This window comes from Ictidomys tridecemlineatus, chromosome 5 (genome assembly GCF_052094955.1).
Source record: "Ictidomys tridecemlineatus isolate mIctTri1 chromosome 5, mIctTri1.hap1, whole genome shotgun sequence".
NCBI lineage: Eukaryota > Metazoa > Chordata > Mammalia > Rodentia > Sciuridae > Ictidomys > Ictidomys tridecemlineatus.
Window position 1 is genome coordinate 49,315,325 of NC_135481.1, and position 15,876 is coordinate 49,331,200.

The 15,876-nt window shown below is 35.1% G+C and overlaps 1 protein-coding gene, 1 long non-coding RNA gene and 1 pseudogene across 6 annotated transcripts in view; 2 read left to right on the forward strand and 1 right to left on the reverse strand.

The window, feature by feature from the left end:
• The window catches only part of LOC144377783 (uncharacterized), an 87,477-nt gene that overhangs the window by 46,148 nt on the left and 25,453 nt on the right, over positions 1-15,876 (forward strand). The window lies entirely within an intron of this gene.
• Positions 1-15,876, reverse strand: part of Fermt2 (FERM domain containing kindlin 2) — a 78,781-nt gene that overhangs the window by 31,012 nt on the left and 31,893 nt on the right. The window lies entirely within an intron of this gene.
• On the forward strand, positions 13,962-14,443 carry LOC101972427 (single-stranded DNA-binding protein, mitochondrial pseudogene; annotated as a pseudogene).

The following is a 15,876-nucleotide window of genomic DNA, read 5'->3' on the forward strand; positions in this document are numbered from 1 at the left end:
TCTTAATTAGAAAGTTTAGACTATTTACATTCAATGTCATTATACAGAGATGTTTGTTAACTCCTACTATGTTGATTTATTTCTGATGTTTAATTGGGTCCTGTTTCTCTTTTGCTTAGCTACTCTTCAAATGAGATGTCCATCTGCTAGCTCTGGGGTTTGTTTTATAGCTAGCTCTTTTCTATGTAGTATTTCTTTAAGTATTTTCTGTAGTGCTGGCTTAAAAGTCATGTAAGGTTTCAGGTTTTTTTTTTTTTTTTTTTTTTAATCTTGGAAGGATTTTCTCTTTTGGTTCTACAGGATAGCTTTTCTGGATATAGCAATCTTGGTTGTCAGGTTTAGAACACTTTATTCCAAGACCTCCTGGATTTTAGAGTTTGTAACGAGAACTCCGAAGTGATTATGATTGGCTTACCTCTAAATGTTACCTGATATTTTTCTCTTGAGACCTTCAAAATTCTCTTTGTTCTGTGTATTAATTATACTGTGCCATGGAGAAATTCTCTCTTTTGCTAGTCTATTTAGGGTTCTGAATGCCTCCTGTATGTGTATGTGAATGTGCATCTCTTTCTCAAACTTTGGAAAGTTTTGTTATTATTTACCTTAACATGATAACCATGCTATTAGCCTACATCTCACAACCCTCTTCCATTCCAGGAATTCTTAAATTTGGTCTCTTAATGTTATCCCAGATTTCTTTTTTGAGGGTGGGGGTGGGTTGGGGGCGGTACTGGGGATTGAACTCAGGGGCACTCGACCACTGAGCCACATTCCTCAGTCCTATTTTGTATTATATTTAGAGAAAGGGTCTCACTGAGTTGGCTTAGTGCCTCACTGTTGCTGAGGTTGGCTTTGAACTTGTAATCCTTCTGCCTCAGAAATCTAATCATGGTTATTTTTTTTTCTTTGTAATACTGTCTGTTCACAATTGGCCACTTTGTCTTTCAGTTCTGAGATTCTATCAGCATAGTATTATAGTTTCAACTGGACATTTGATTGTCTTTCAGTATTTCTCTCTGTTGAATTTATCATTCATACCCTGCTCTGTCTTCCTTAATTCATTCAACTGCTTTTCTGTGCTCTCTTGGAATTCATTGATCATTTTTATAATCTTCTTTTGAACTTTTTTTTCCAGGGATGTACTGGGGATTGAACTCAAGGGCACTTGACCACTGAGCCATATCCCCAGCCCTATTTTGCATTTTATTTAGAGACAAGGTCTCACTTAGTGTCTCACTACTGTTGAGCCTGGCTTTGAACTCAAGATCCTCCTGCCTCAGCCTCTGGAGCTGGCTGGGATTACTACCACTGTGCCTAGCTCTTCTTTTGAATTTTATGTCTGGTATTTCATCCACTTCAATATCTTTGCAGTCAGTTGCTGGTGAATTATGAACTTTAGGAGGTATTGTGTTACTTTGTTTTTTCACATTTATTGCATTCCTGTCATTGATTTCATGTATCTGTTGGGATGGATTTTTTTACACTCTTATGTGTAGATCTTTTTAGTGCACAGACCTATCCTGCCAAAGTCTTTTGGGACATCATGTTTTTGAGAACTTTTCAGTATATCTCCAAGTTGGTTTTGTAGTATGGTTTCCCTGCTAGTTCTCTGGGGATAATTAGTGTATTTTAATAGTGCATTAGCTTTAAGTTTCCACTTCCCCAGTAGGTCTCAAAAAGAGTGAGAGCTTTCTTATAAATCTGGCAATTGTTTTGTGTACAACAGGGTTTATGATTATTATTCTTTCTTAACACCTCTGTATATTCTAAAAAGGTATAGAGTAATCCAGATTGAAACCCTTTAAGATGTTGTGTCCAGAGCCTTTATGTTAATTCTGCTTTTACTGTAGGAATGGATGTCTCTAAGTAGGACCACCCACTTCTCCAGCCCCAGCTGTTCTTACTTGGGGCAAGCTGGTCCTAGTTTGGGGTTTGTCTCTTGTAGTCTCTGTATTAAAAAACTGTTGAAGTTTGAACACGGTTAGTTTGTGTGTAGAGCAAGATGCACTGTCTCTTGGCTAGATTTAGCTCAGCAGCAGTCTCTACCCTGTTAACTTATAGTGCCCCAGTAGTTTCCAGGTGTCTCATAGAAAAGCAGGAAACAAACAAAGAAGCAAACAACATACAGCATTAAAATAAATACCCAGTGCCTAATATGACATCTCTAACACTAACTACCACAAAAATGAGAATGGTGTGTCATCAACTGCCAATAGCAAAAACAATAAATAGCTGTGAATTAGATTTGGAATTAAAGTACACAGCAGGTTTCAACTATGCCATCCACAGTATTAATAACTACAACAACATGAATGGTGGGGGTAGGAATTATATAGACCAACTAGTTCTAAAAGACAGTAAAAATGTAGTTCATTACGAGACAATATAATGTGATAGGAAGGTAAAAGAAAGTTTAAAATGTTAAAATGTTAACAGGGAGAAAACAGAAGAGCTGTAGAAGTGATGGGTATAAAGGGGGAGGGAAAAATAAAAGAAATAGTAAGCAGAGAAGGAAAAAATTAGAATTCGCTATTAGAAGGAGAGAAAGACAAGAAAAACAGAAATATCTATATCTGTGATCCAATCAGCACAGCAAGAACAAAGAACAAAAGAAAGGAAAATGCTGTTTTGTTTTTGTGTTGTGTATTTGGGATTAAACCCAGGGACACTTCACCACTGAGCTGCATCCCCATCCCTTTTAATTTTGAGAGGGTCTCACTAAGTTACTTAGGACCTCACTAAACTGCTGAGACTGGCCTCACCCTCCAGAGTTGCTGGGATTATATGCTTAATGATAAATGAAAGAACTATTTCCACTGATGTGGTCAAATCTGTCAATGAGGATGATTACTGCCTATGCTTTACTATCCAGGGCTGTTTCTTCCTGGGCTATGTGTCCCTTACAAAGTGAAAGTGCTGGGGGTTGTTAAACCCTTCCTCTTTTTATGTTGCTCACTGAGCTACCAGCTTGATTGGTTTAAAACTGAAGGTGGTTCAAAACTTTTCAGCTTACTTTCTCACCAGTATACAGTAGGGCAGAATGGGAAGTACAGTTGACTGGAGTTTTGCCCAGAAAGACCAAATCGATGCACTATAAGGGTTGGGCTGCTGCAGAGCTTTTGTTTGGCAGTTTGTTATAAACATACACCTACCATAAAACTCAGACATTCTTCTCCTAGTTATTTACCCATGAAAATGAAAAACACATTCATTATAGCTTTATTCATAAAAGCCAAAACTGGAAATAATTAAATGGATTAAAATGTGGCATTTGTATATCACGGGAAATACTAGTCATACAATGGAATACAACTCATCAATAAGAGAAACAAAACTATTAACACATATAATAAAATGAATCTCAAAAGTTAATATGTTAATATATTAAAGGAAAGAAGTCCTTTAGAAAACATATGATTCCATTCACAGAATTCCAGAGAATGCCAACAACTCCATAATGCCAGAGAAAGAAAAATGGTTGTTGGTAGTTTAAATTTGAAGTTTGATGGAAATACTCTATATACCTTTTCTGACTATGGTGTAACATTTGTCAAAACTCAAACTGTATACTTTAAATTGATATAGTTTATTATGTATCAATTATATCAATATAAAATGAATTAAAAATAGAAAATATGGTGAAATGAAGAGTCCCAAATTAAAGAAAAAATCAGAAAAATAGCAGAAGAAGCATGAAGTCTATTATGCCAAGTTTGGCAGCACTACACTATATTCCAGGGTATAAAAAGAATAAACAACACAATGCAAGTCACTGTATAACCTGTAATGCTACAGGTTGCTAAATTACTCAATCACAGTTTTACATGTGACAGTTTATAGCTACAGGAACCCTAGATCCAACCCAGTATTATAAAATTCAGGAAACTTTGTAGGAGAACTGAGACTACTAGGATCTGTCATACTGGAACAATTTAAGCTAAGAAACACACAGCCAAACCACCTGGATTCAAATCCTACCTCCACTATTAGCTGTGTGCCCTCAGGCAAGATATTCAACCTGTCCTTGTCTGCCTGGGTTTCCTCATTGGTGAGATGAAAACAATAGTAACACAGAGATTGCTGTAAAAATTAAACGATGCATAACAATTGCTTTGTGTGTATTAGGGATTAAAGGAGTCTCCTTTTATCCATGGGGGATTCATTCCAAGAACCCCAATGGGATGCTTGAAATTTCAGATAGCACTTAACCCCATATGTATGTGTGTGTGTAAATATGTATTTATTTACACACACACATATAAACAAACATGCACTTTTTCTTGTATATACCTACCTATGATAAAGTTTAATTTATGAGGCACAGTAATGGGTTAACTCCAATAATAAAATAGAATAATTATTCTAATATACTCTAATAATAAAGTTATATGGACATGGTCTGTCTCTTTCTCACTGTACTACATTTGCCCTTCTTGTGATGATGTGAGATAACATTTAGGAAGTACTTCCAGGCTTCTCTTTGGCATATATGTATTGGTAACATACTGCTCTTGCCCTGTGGGGCCATTATTAAGTAAAATAAGCTTTACTTGAACACAAAACACTGTATCAGTTATCTGATGACCAAGACAGCTCCTGAGTGACTAAAAGGCAGACAGTTTATTAATACTGCCTGGATATGCAGGACAGGGCAAGACTTCACCTTGCTGCTCAGAACTACTCAGAATAGGGCACAATTTTAAACTTATGAATTATTTTGGAATTTTCCATTAAATATTTTCAGTCTATGGTTGACTTTGGAAAGAGAAACTGAAACCTAGGAAAGTGAAAACTACAAATAAGGTGGGGGGGGTCTGTTGTAATATTTTTCTCTAATTATAAAAAATATACAATTGGTATAAACTTAGAAATACTACACACATGTAAGTCATTATAAATATTTTTCAGAAATGGAATAAACAATCGTTTAATAGCTGTATAATATTCTACAGGGTAAATGTATCATAATTGAACCATTCTTCTGATACTAAGCCCATTCATTATAAATTATGTTTCTACAAACATCTATGTACATCTTTTCCACACCGTTCTTTCTTTTAGAATTCATTAGAGTGGGATTACTAGATCAGAGGTTTATAATAAGGCAAAAGTGAGTAAGGCAGACATGTGTGTTCTTTTAAAAGCTTTGCTTATGTGAAAAACTACTTTATCTTGTTTAATCTTCATTTTTTTTTTTTGGCCAATAGAGATGTACATTTTCTCATGTGTTTTGGTCATTTACAAACACTTCCTAGATTTCTTCAAATCAAAGTTAATTTGAATATAAAAATTAATGAGATAGTAACTACTATAAAAGCATTCTGGACTTTCTTTTTAAAAAATTTATTTTGGGCTGGGATTGTGGCTCAGCGGTACAGTGCTTGCCTCGAATGGGTGGGACCCGGGTTTGATCCTCAGCACCACATAAAAATAAAGGCATTGAGATGTGTCCATCTACACCTAAAAAATAAATATTAAAAAAGTATTTTAGACACAACACCCTATGTTTAAATAAGAAGCCAAAATAAATAATTTTAATACCTATGTGAGATGTTTGTCCACTGATATTTGTATGTCATTATTAGGAATACTCTGAAACACATTTAAGTTTCTTTTCTGTTCTATATTTTACAGGCTATTTTCTAGGGGGTGTTTTTCCAAAACTTGGGAATGAAATTAAGAAAAACTACCTGCCATATCGATGTTCATAGCAGCACAATTCACAATAGCTAGACTGTGGAACCAACCCAGATGCCCTTCAATAGATGAATGGATTAAAAAAATGTGGCATCTATACACAATGGAGTACTATGCAGCAATAAAAAATGACAAAATCATAGAATTTGCAGGGAAATGGATGGCACTAGAGCAGATTATGCTTAGTGAAGCTAGCCAATCCCTAAAAAACAAATACCAAATGTCTTCTTTGATATAATGAGAGCAACTATGAACAGAGCAAGGAGGAAGAGCAGGAAGAAAAGACTAACATTTAACAGAGTCATGAGATGGGAGGGAAAGGGAGAGAAAAGGGAAATTGCATGGAAATGAAGGGAGACCCTCATTGCTATACAAAATTACATATAAGAGGTTGTGAGGGGAATGGGAAAATAAACAAGGAGAGTAATGAATTACAGTAGATGGGATAGAGAGAGAAGAAGGGAGGGGAGGGGAGGGGGGATAGTAGGGGATAGGAAAGGTAGCAGAATACAACAATTACTAATTGGGCATTATGTAAAATTGTGGATGTATAACCGTCGTGATTCTGCAATCTGCATTTGGGGTAAAATTGGGAGTTCATAACCCACTTCAATCTAATGTATGAAATATGATATGTCAAGAGCTTTGTAATGTTGTGAACAACCAATTAAAAAAATAAAAAATTAAAAAAAAAAAAAAAGAAAAACTACCTGGAACAAATATGTGAGCAGAGAGTAGGTGAATATATTTACTCTTTAATTAATAATAATTTGGGGACTGGAGTTATGGCTCAGTGGTAGAGTACTTTCCCCTCACATGTGTTAAGGCCCTGGGTTTTTGATCCTTAGCACCACATAAAAATAATAAATAAATAAATAAATAGAAAAATAAAAGTTATAAAAGAAATAATTTGGGATGAGCATATCTTAAGTACCAAGCAGCAGAAACCATGTTAAAAATAAATGCTTGTTCCTTAAATTGTCACTTTTTTAAAAACTTCCACTTATAAGTGATTTCTTTTTAAAAATAGTACTGCTATAGTTATGCAATTTAAAAAATCAAAGATTTTCTCCATTTTTGTGTATTCAGGAAATGAAGTTAATCCACTTATCCCCAAAATAATTTTGGGGATAATTGTAATTGTAATTGCTATGACTGGGTACATTCAGAAATTCAGAAAATATTTCAAGTATATCTCTTAAGCCTGCAACAGAGTCATTATCCCCTAGACTACTTTTATTAGTACATTTTAATTATACAGAATGATGAGTTTCACTGTGCATATTCATACGTGCAAATAATATACTTCAATCATATTTACCCCCACACTACTCTCTCTTTTCTTCCCTTCCTTCTCTCCTAAGCTAGACTTTTTAAAGGAATGAGATTTAACATGATCAGAGACCTAATGATTTATGATTTTATGAACCCGGGTCCCGCCCGTGCAAGGTACACAATTCTTAGTATACCCTCAACTTTAAATATCAGTAGTGCCATGTTGGGAGGGAAGAAGGAAGTAGAAAACTCCAAGTTTCTGGCAATCAGTCATTTATGATACAATATTAAGTGAGGACAATGTGGTGGTGGCAATCTCTCTGTCTTTCCATTCAATCCCTCTAAATAAATCATGTACTAGTACATGGTGGAAAATCTAAAAAGTACTGAAGGATATGAAATGAATCATGCCTGAGACACATGACAATCTTCCACCATAACTTGGTCACTGTACAGTGGAAGAGGGGAAAGCAAGCACATGTTATTTGAAAAGTCTTCCCAAATGTTTCTGGCATGTTCCCTGGGGCTTCAGCATCACTGCACTGCGTCATTCATAATTGAGATTTTTGTTCCTAGGTAATTTCCTGTCCAACTCACAAACCAGCTATTAACGTAAGTAGAAAAATAAATATTGTTAACTAGCTTTTTGGTTAGTCATAAGTAGATGAAGCAGTTGACTAGTTGGACCCATGAGGATAGGATGTGAAGTCAATTATATTAAAAACACATTCCTTAAAAAATACATTCTATTTAAATAATATGCAAAATAAAATATTTAAAATACATTCAATGTTAAAATAATATTGAATATAATCTTAAAAACAATAATATTTAAAATACCAAATACATAATTCAATATTCCTAAGAATAGCAAATAGTCTCAGTAACTCAGGGGCTGCCATCAGTTTATTTTATAAAAGTTCTGTAGGTAATTCTAATTCCAACTTCTCCTTAAGGGATAACTACTAATTTAGAGAATTATTCTCCCCCTCACCTCCTCCCTTTACATGGATTGAACCCACAGGTGCTCCACCATGGAACTACTTCCCAAGCTTTTTTAATTTTTCTTTTTAAGACAGGAGGTCTTGCTAAATTGCTGAGGCTAGCTTCCAACTTGCAATGTTTCCATCTCAGTGCCCCAAACTGCTAGGATTACAGGTGTGTGCCAAGACAACATCATGACATCTTATTTTCTAATGGTAGGTAGTCCCCTATTGGAACTGGGTAACACTGTGTGCACATTAAGTGTGAATAAGTAGTTTGCAATCTCATTATAACAATAACAAGAAAGTAAACCTAACTATCCACATAAGACACTAATTATTTTATTGATACAAGAATTTAGAACTTATTTATTCTATGCCTTGTATTAAGAAGGAATTAAAGTAGTGAACTGGGGAATCCAAATCACAAGTGGGACTGGAGAATAACATAATTCTAAAATAAACATACATAGAAGACTGTGGGACATGAAAACTTTAAATGGACATACCAATATATAAGACTATCTTATTTATGCTAAGTTTTAAAGTTCAGTAATAAACTAGCATTTATGAACACCACACAAAGTAATGTTCTAGAACCTCTTTATAACGGATACACTATGTAAGAATGACATTTAAGGTTTATCATAAACAATGTAATATTATCAAAATGACAAATCTAGTCTAGATCGACTACAGAAGTATCTCATATATCAAAAACAATGAGGGTGAAGAACAAAGCAATGAGGTTTAAAATTTTTTTTGAGTTTCTGTTTAAATAAGTATATTTAACCTGTGCATTTTCTTTTTCTTTTTTTTTTAAAGAGAGAGAGAGAGAGAGAATTTTTAATATTTATTTATTTATTTTAGTTTTCGGCAGACACAACATCTTTGTTGGTATGTGGTGCTGAGGATCGAACCCGGGCTGCACGCATGCCAGGCGAGCGTGCTACCGCTTGAGCCACATCCCCAGCCCCACCTGTGCATTTTTTTTCATTTCTTTCCCAAATATCTATCTATATCTATACGGATATATATATATATATATACATATATATATATCATATGCATACACACAATTACAACATAAACCTAAGAAGATGAAAAAGAAAAAGGAGGGGAAAATCATCAGGTGAGAAATGTCTGAAAAATTTTGGGAGATAGAAGCCAGATAAAAAATAAATAAATAAATGACTTAGCAATGTGAAGAAATGAAAGTAGGAAATATTACTGGGAAATGCTCTGATTCATTGTGCTAAACATCAAGCACAATGCAGCACTGAAAACAAACCACAATAGATGAAAAAAGTATAGTTTGCCCTAGTATCCCTTTCCTGGCTCTACAACTGGATTAAACTCACTTAACCTACCTTTCTAATCCTTTAGAGAAGGACCTGAATAGCCCCAAGGGACAAGATGTTTTCCATACTGACATTTGAAAAAGCTCACTCAGTATCCACATACCTTGCAGAGGCAGTGATGAACTAAATTCCATTCAACATAGAGCTTCCTATCAGGTTTTAAAATGCCCACATCCGTTACACATCCACATTTTTACATAATGCCCTATTAGTAACAGTTGTATTCTGCTACCTTTCCTATGTGATTCTGCAATCTGTATTTGGGGGTAAAAATGGGAGTTCATAACCAACTTGAATCTAATGTATGGAACATGATATGTCAAGAGCTTTGTAATGTTTTGAACAACCAATAAAAAAAATAAAATAAAAATAAATAAATAAATAAAATGCCCACATCCCTAAGTGTAGGACAAGCCAATGATTACCAGTCATTTGAGAAAGGCCCACATGGTAGAAAAAATTCTAGAGATATCCTCTTAAGATTCGTACTCCTAGTTATACAAACGATAACCTAAGTAATGCTATGAAGAGACTTTGCAAATGGAATTAAGGTTACTTATCAACTCATGTTAGGGAGATAATCTGAGATTATCTGTGGGCTCAGAATAATCACATCAGTACTTACGAAGGAGAGGGAGGCAAAAGAGCACGGCAGAGGAGAGATGAAAGAGAAGGAGAGGTCAGGTAAACTTAAAGAGTAAGAACTTACTTGCTGCTGCTAGCTCTGAAGATGAAGGGAGAATTCTGCAAGGAATTCAGGACTCTAGAATCTGAAAATGTCTCCTTCACATAACCTGACAGAAATCTTAATACTACAATCATATGGCAAACTCTACCATGTAGAATTCATCTTCAGAACCTCAAGGAGGAAACACAGTCCTGCTGACACTTATACCCCAGCCATATAAGATTATAATCAAAGAACCCAGGTGAATCATACTGCTATGCACAGACTTTTAAGCTACAGACTGTGAATTACTAAATTTGTGTTGTGTTAGGTTGCTATATTTACAGTAATTTGTTATGGCAGCAATGGAATGCTAACAGAGCACCTGACATGAAAATCAGAGACCAAACAAAAAACCATGCAAGTGTACTTCAGTGATACAGCTTATGCTTAGCATACACCAACACACATTCAAAAAAACAAAATATGACAAACACACAATTTAGGATAAACAGATATAATGCAGAGGACAAAACAAAACATCCTTAATTAAAATGCAAGACAAGCAGGCATGGTGGTACATGCCTATAATCCCAGCAGCTCGGGAAGCTGATAGGAGGATTGCAGGTTCAAAGCCAGCCTCAGTAATATTGAGGTGCTAAGCAACTCAGTGAGACCCTGTCTCTAAATAAAATACAAAATGTGGGCTGGGGTTGTGGCTCAGTAGTAGAATGCTTGCCTAGCATGTGTGAGGCACTGGGTTCAATCCTCAGCATCACACAGGAATAAACAAAATAAAGGTATTGTGTCCATCTACAACTAAAAATATTTTTTTAAATAAATAAAATAAAAAATAGGGCTGGGGATGTGGCTCAGTGGTTGAGTGCCCCTGAGTTAAATCCCTACTAGCACAATGCCTCCACCAAAAAAAGAACAATAAGACAATGACATTTAAGAGATGAATAGGATATTATAAAGAACAGAGATTAAGAAAGAGATCTTGATAGGGCATGGTGGTGCACACCTGTAATCCCAGAGACTGAGGAGGCTAAGGCAGGAGGATCTCAAGTTTGAGGCTAACCTGGGCAACTCAAGCAAGACCTTTCCTTAAAATAAAAAATAAAAAGATTAGGGATGTAGCTCATTGATAGAATGCCCCTGAATTCAATTCTGAGTTCCACAATCCTGGGGGGCAGAGTGGGGGAAGGGGTTGGGAGGGTTAGTTATCAATCTTGGATAAAAGAAAGAAACCATGGAAATTAAAGTAGGAATCCTTTCTATTTCTTTTCATTGTATTGTTAAGATATAATTTATATCAACTCCACAAATCTTAAATATATATTCACAAATGCCTGTTTAACAAACTGGATAAAAATAAAACACTAAAAATTAAAATCTGATAGGCACAATTTAAAGATTTAATAGAAGAGACATAAAGTTAGACATAAACCCAGAACAATGTTTGACAACAAGCAAAGTAAAAAACAAAAACAAAGGAGAGGAAATCAAGGAAACATTAAAGAAAATTTCACAAAATTTTCAAAAAAAAAAAAAAAAAGAAAAAGAATGAAGATAAAACCTATAGCACAATGCCATGAAATTTTCAAAATGGAAGGGAAGAAAAGAGCCTAAAATTTGGCAGACAGAAAAAGCAGTCCACAGGAAAAGATGAAAATAAAAGCCAAGAACCATTAGGACTATTAATACCATACTGGAAAGCTAAAAGACAATTGAACATGACTTCCAAATCCTGAGGGGAAAATAATTTCTGCTTCATCAATTCCATCAAAGGGCAGAATAAAGACAATTTCAATGTAACATCTTAAAAATTGATATTCTATTCTTCTAACACTGATAAAGGATGTATCCTTCCAAACTCTAGGAACAAATAAACACTGAGTAAAATTATGAAGATCAAATGAGAGAGAAGACAGACATTTTTCTTGGACAATAGTAATAGTGAAAGTCAGTCCTCGGGCTATGACTATACATACTCCCTTGTTTGGAAATTCCCACTCCGGACTAGAACAGAATGGTGGATCCTTGGAGTATCTTGGAATAAAAAAAGTGGTCAGATAAAAGACTGATTATTATCTAATAATGTATTTTATTATGTTGAAAAATACAGAAAATAATAATAGAAAGTAGAAGAATCAGCAATGTATGTGTTGGAATCAAACAAAACGAGGGCTGGGGTTGTGGCTCAATGGTAAGAGCACTTGCCTAGCATGTGTATGAGGCACTGGGTTTGATCCTCATCATCACATAAAAACAAACAGACAGATAAAGGTATTGTGTCCATCTACAACTAAAAAAAATTTTTTTAAACCCAAATGATAAAAACGCATATGAGACAGAAAAAGTAAAATATTTAAAGCTCAGCAAGAAAAACCACTGACCTTGTTAAAATAATATAAACACTGACACTGTTTTAGCAAAAAATTATAACAATTATAATAAGGATGGAAAGTCAACAGACATCTAAAAAGAAAGTCACAGATATCTAAAGTTGTTAAATCAAAAACAGTATAAGAATATACAGTCAGCCTTCTGTGAGTCCACATGCATAAATAGAAAATATTCAAGAAAAAATGTGTCTAAACTGAACATAGATTCTCGTCATTATTAACTAAACAACATAATACAATGACCACTTACATATTATTTACATTGTATTATGTATAATAAGTGTACAGATTACATGCAAATAGTACACCATTTTACATAGGAGACTTGAGTGTTTGCAGAATTTGATATCTGCAAGGGGTCCTGGAACCAATCTCTGACATACATCATGGGACAACGATATTTAGAATTATAAAAATAAAAGAAGGACTCAAAGAGTATGAAAATGGTAGAGAATATGACCAGGGGTTAGGGAGAAAAAGGGCAGAAATGTGGTTCTGTATTACGTCTTTTTACTTTAGTTCAGCATATGTTGCCTTGATTAAGAAAATAATTTTAAAAATCTCTCTGCTAACTGCACAAAGAATGAATTAAAAGGAACAAGGGATATACAAGACCCTTTACAAGGCCACTGAAAGAGTCTGGGGGAGAGATGGTGGTGGTGTGGGCTACCAGTGCAGTGGAGGTGATGAAAATAAAGGCATATAAAAGGATTCCAGATGTATCTTGAAGGCAAAAAGATCATTCTGGATGATAAATGAGATGTAAAGTGAGGAAGAGAGTGGTTTTAAGGATGACTATTGTGTTAAGGATCTTTCCAGCATGTGTATCTGGAAGAGTAGAATCTTCTACTGTTATGAAGACTAGCAGGGGGAAACAAGAAGGAAAACCATAGAAATTTGGAAAGGAATACCATGAGCATAGCTTTGGACATGTTAAATTGGAATTTCAGTGAAAGTCATGCTTTTGTTATTATGAATAATGTTTCAATGAGCAAAATAGGGCTTTCTGAAAAATATACAAAGCCAGAAGAAAGTCTATGCTAAATTAAGAATGGAGGGTCTCAACTAAGAAGGGATAACAGGGAATTGGATATACCTCCCTGCTTTGTTTAAACTATAACCAATAAAAGAAGAGAGAAGATTTTCAGACATAAGGCATCAGGAAGGAGCACAAAGGAGAAGAGAAACCAACACGACAAACCTGGCTGTTTTTGAGTACACTAGCTTACTGCCATTTAACTGAGCTATCACAGATGGCATTAGGGATGCCAAGAGGACAAGACTATTTGAAAAGAAAGGGGAGCTACCCACAAGAGCTCTACAGAGGTCTGCAGAATATCTGTGAGTTGATGAGAGGGAACTACCTAAGACTGGGAAGAACCAACAACTGAAATAGCTAATGTTCCACCAGGGACACTGCCTCTGCTCAGAGTATTAAGAAGAATCCCTCATGTCAGATGAGGGAGGAAGGGGACAAGTTGGGTGTTGAGTGTTCTTGAGGGCCTGCAAGTATTAAGAGGTTATGCTGTGAAAAGCTATAAGTTTAGATTTTTAAAAAAGAAAACAGATCATGTTTTGAAGATCTGTATTAAAGGTACTTCATTCGTTTGTAAGATACAAGTCTGAAATATCCAGCAGTCTGGTTTTCAAAATATCTAAATCATTGCAGTTACTTGGTAGAGTGAGTCAGGACCTTGTTGTGAGACAGGCAGAAGGGAAAAATCCAGTCATGATATTTTCTCTAGCAACAAACAAAATGTGGCAATCAAGGGACAGTAAAGTCTACCAGATGGGTGATATCAGTCTAGACAACACACAGCATAGAGTATCAGTGTTCCGGGCATATCGGTATGTGAAAAGGGGGTATCAAATTTCTGTGAGAGAGAAAGTAGAATATAGTGAATACATGGATAAAAAAATAATGTGAGGTGACAGGCAACAATCATAGATGATAACATTATATTTCTGATTGACTAGACAAAAGGAAAGACAGAATGGATGATTCTTCTTTGGTCATTGTTTGGTATGGTGCCATTTCTGAATCATGTATAGTCCTTATAGTTTCTAAGGACAAGAACTAAAATACTCTTTATGTAAATAAGCGATAAATATTTTTCCTGTCACTATCTCTCCCCTTTCTGTGGCACAAACCTCAGTGGCTCGTGTCAAAAAAAAAAAAAAAAAGAATCCCAGAAGACTACATTCTTAGCAGCAAGGCTGTATTAGCCCTATGGTTAATGGCAAGTCTGGATCTATGCTAATGAAGTTTAAAAGCAAGAACAGAAAGGATCTAACTGATTTCCATGTAATTTGACTAGTGGCCAGAAAAATAGCCAATGCTATTTAAAAGTACATTAAAAGAATCCAGTCACCAAGCATGTAAAATTAGTCTTGCATTCAATCAATTACCAGGCATAAAATGAGGTGAGAAAACGCAATTCAACAACTAACAATAAAGGAAAAGGAAGGAAAGGAGGGAGAAAGGGAAGCAGAAATTACTCGGATGAAAAATCTGTAATCAAAGATACTATAATAGCTATTATAAATACACTCCAGAGAGTGGAGGAAAACAAACATAATAAAGAAAAAATAAAAAGTGTATCTGAAATGAAAAATAAGCTGGATGGGTTAATAGCAGATATGCAGAAGAAAGATCACTGAACTTGAAGAAATAACAATGAATACTGTTTAAAATGAGGCATAAAGAATGGATGGTTAGGGCTAGGGTTGTGGCTCAGCGGTAAAGCGCTCACCTAGCACTTGCAAGGTCCTGGGTTTGATCCTAAGCATCACATAAAAATATAAATAAATAAAATAAAGGTATTGTGTCCAACTACAAGTAAAAAATAAATATTTTTAAAAAGGAATAGATGGTTAAAGGGCTAGGGCTGTGGCTCAGTGGTAGAGCCCTTGCCTAGCACATGTGAGGCACTGGGTTTGATCCTCAGCATCACACAAAGATAAATAAAGGTTCTGTGTCCATCTACAACTAAAAAAAAAATTTTTTTAAAACCGATAGTTTAAAAAAACCCAAAAAACTAGAGCATCAACAAGTGACTGTGAAATGGTAACAGTGTAACACAAATGAAACTGGAGGCTCACAAAGAGTAGGAGTTGGTGGGGTGGGGTGGAGATGCCCCAAATTTTTTGAACTGATGTTTGAAAATTCTCTAAATTCACAGGTCTATAGATCTAAGAAACTCAATGAACCTAGAACAGAATACGTCTAATAAAAACTGTTCCAGGACACACTATAATTAAATTGTTGAACACCAGGGTAACAGTAAGTTCTTTAAAAAGGCAAACAGAAAACATACAGAGGAAGAAATAAAAGAATAGTAACAGAATTTGCTTAAATTATGCAAACCAGAAGACAACTGAAAGACACTGATTACTGGAGAGGGGAGATATCTAGAATTTTCTGAGTCACAATGTCTTTTTTAAAAATGAAGACAAAATTGAGACTTGTAAACAAAAAGCTTATT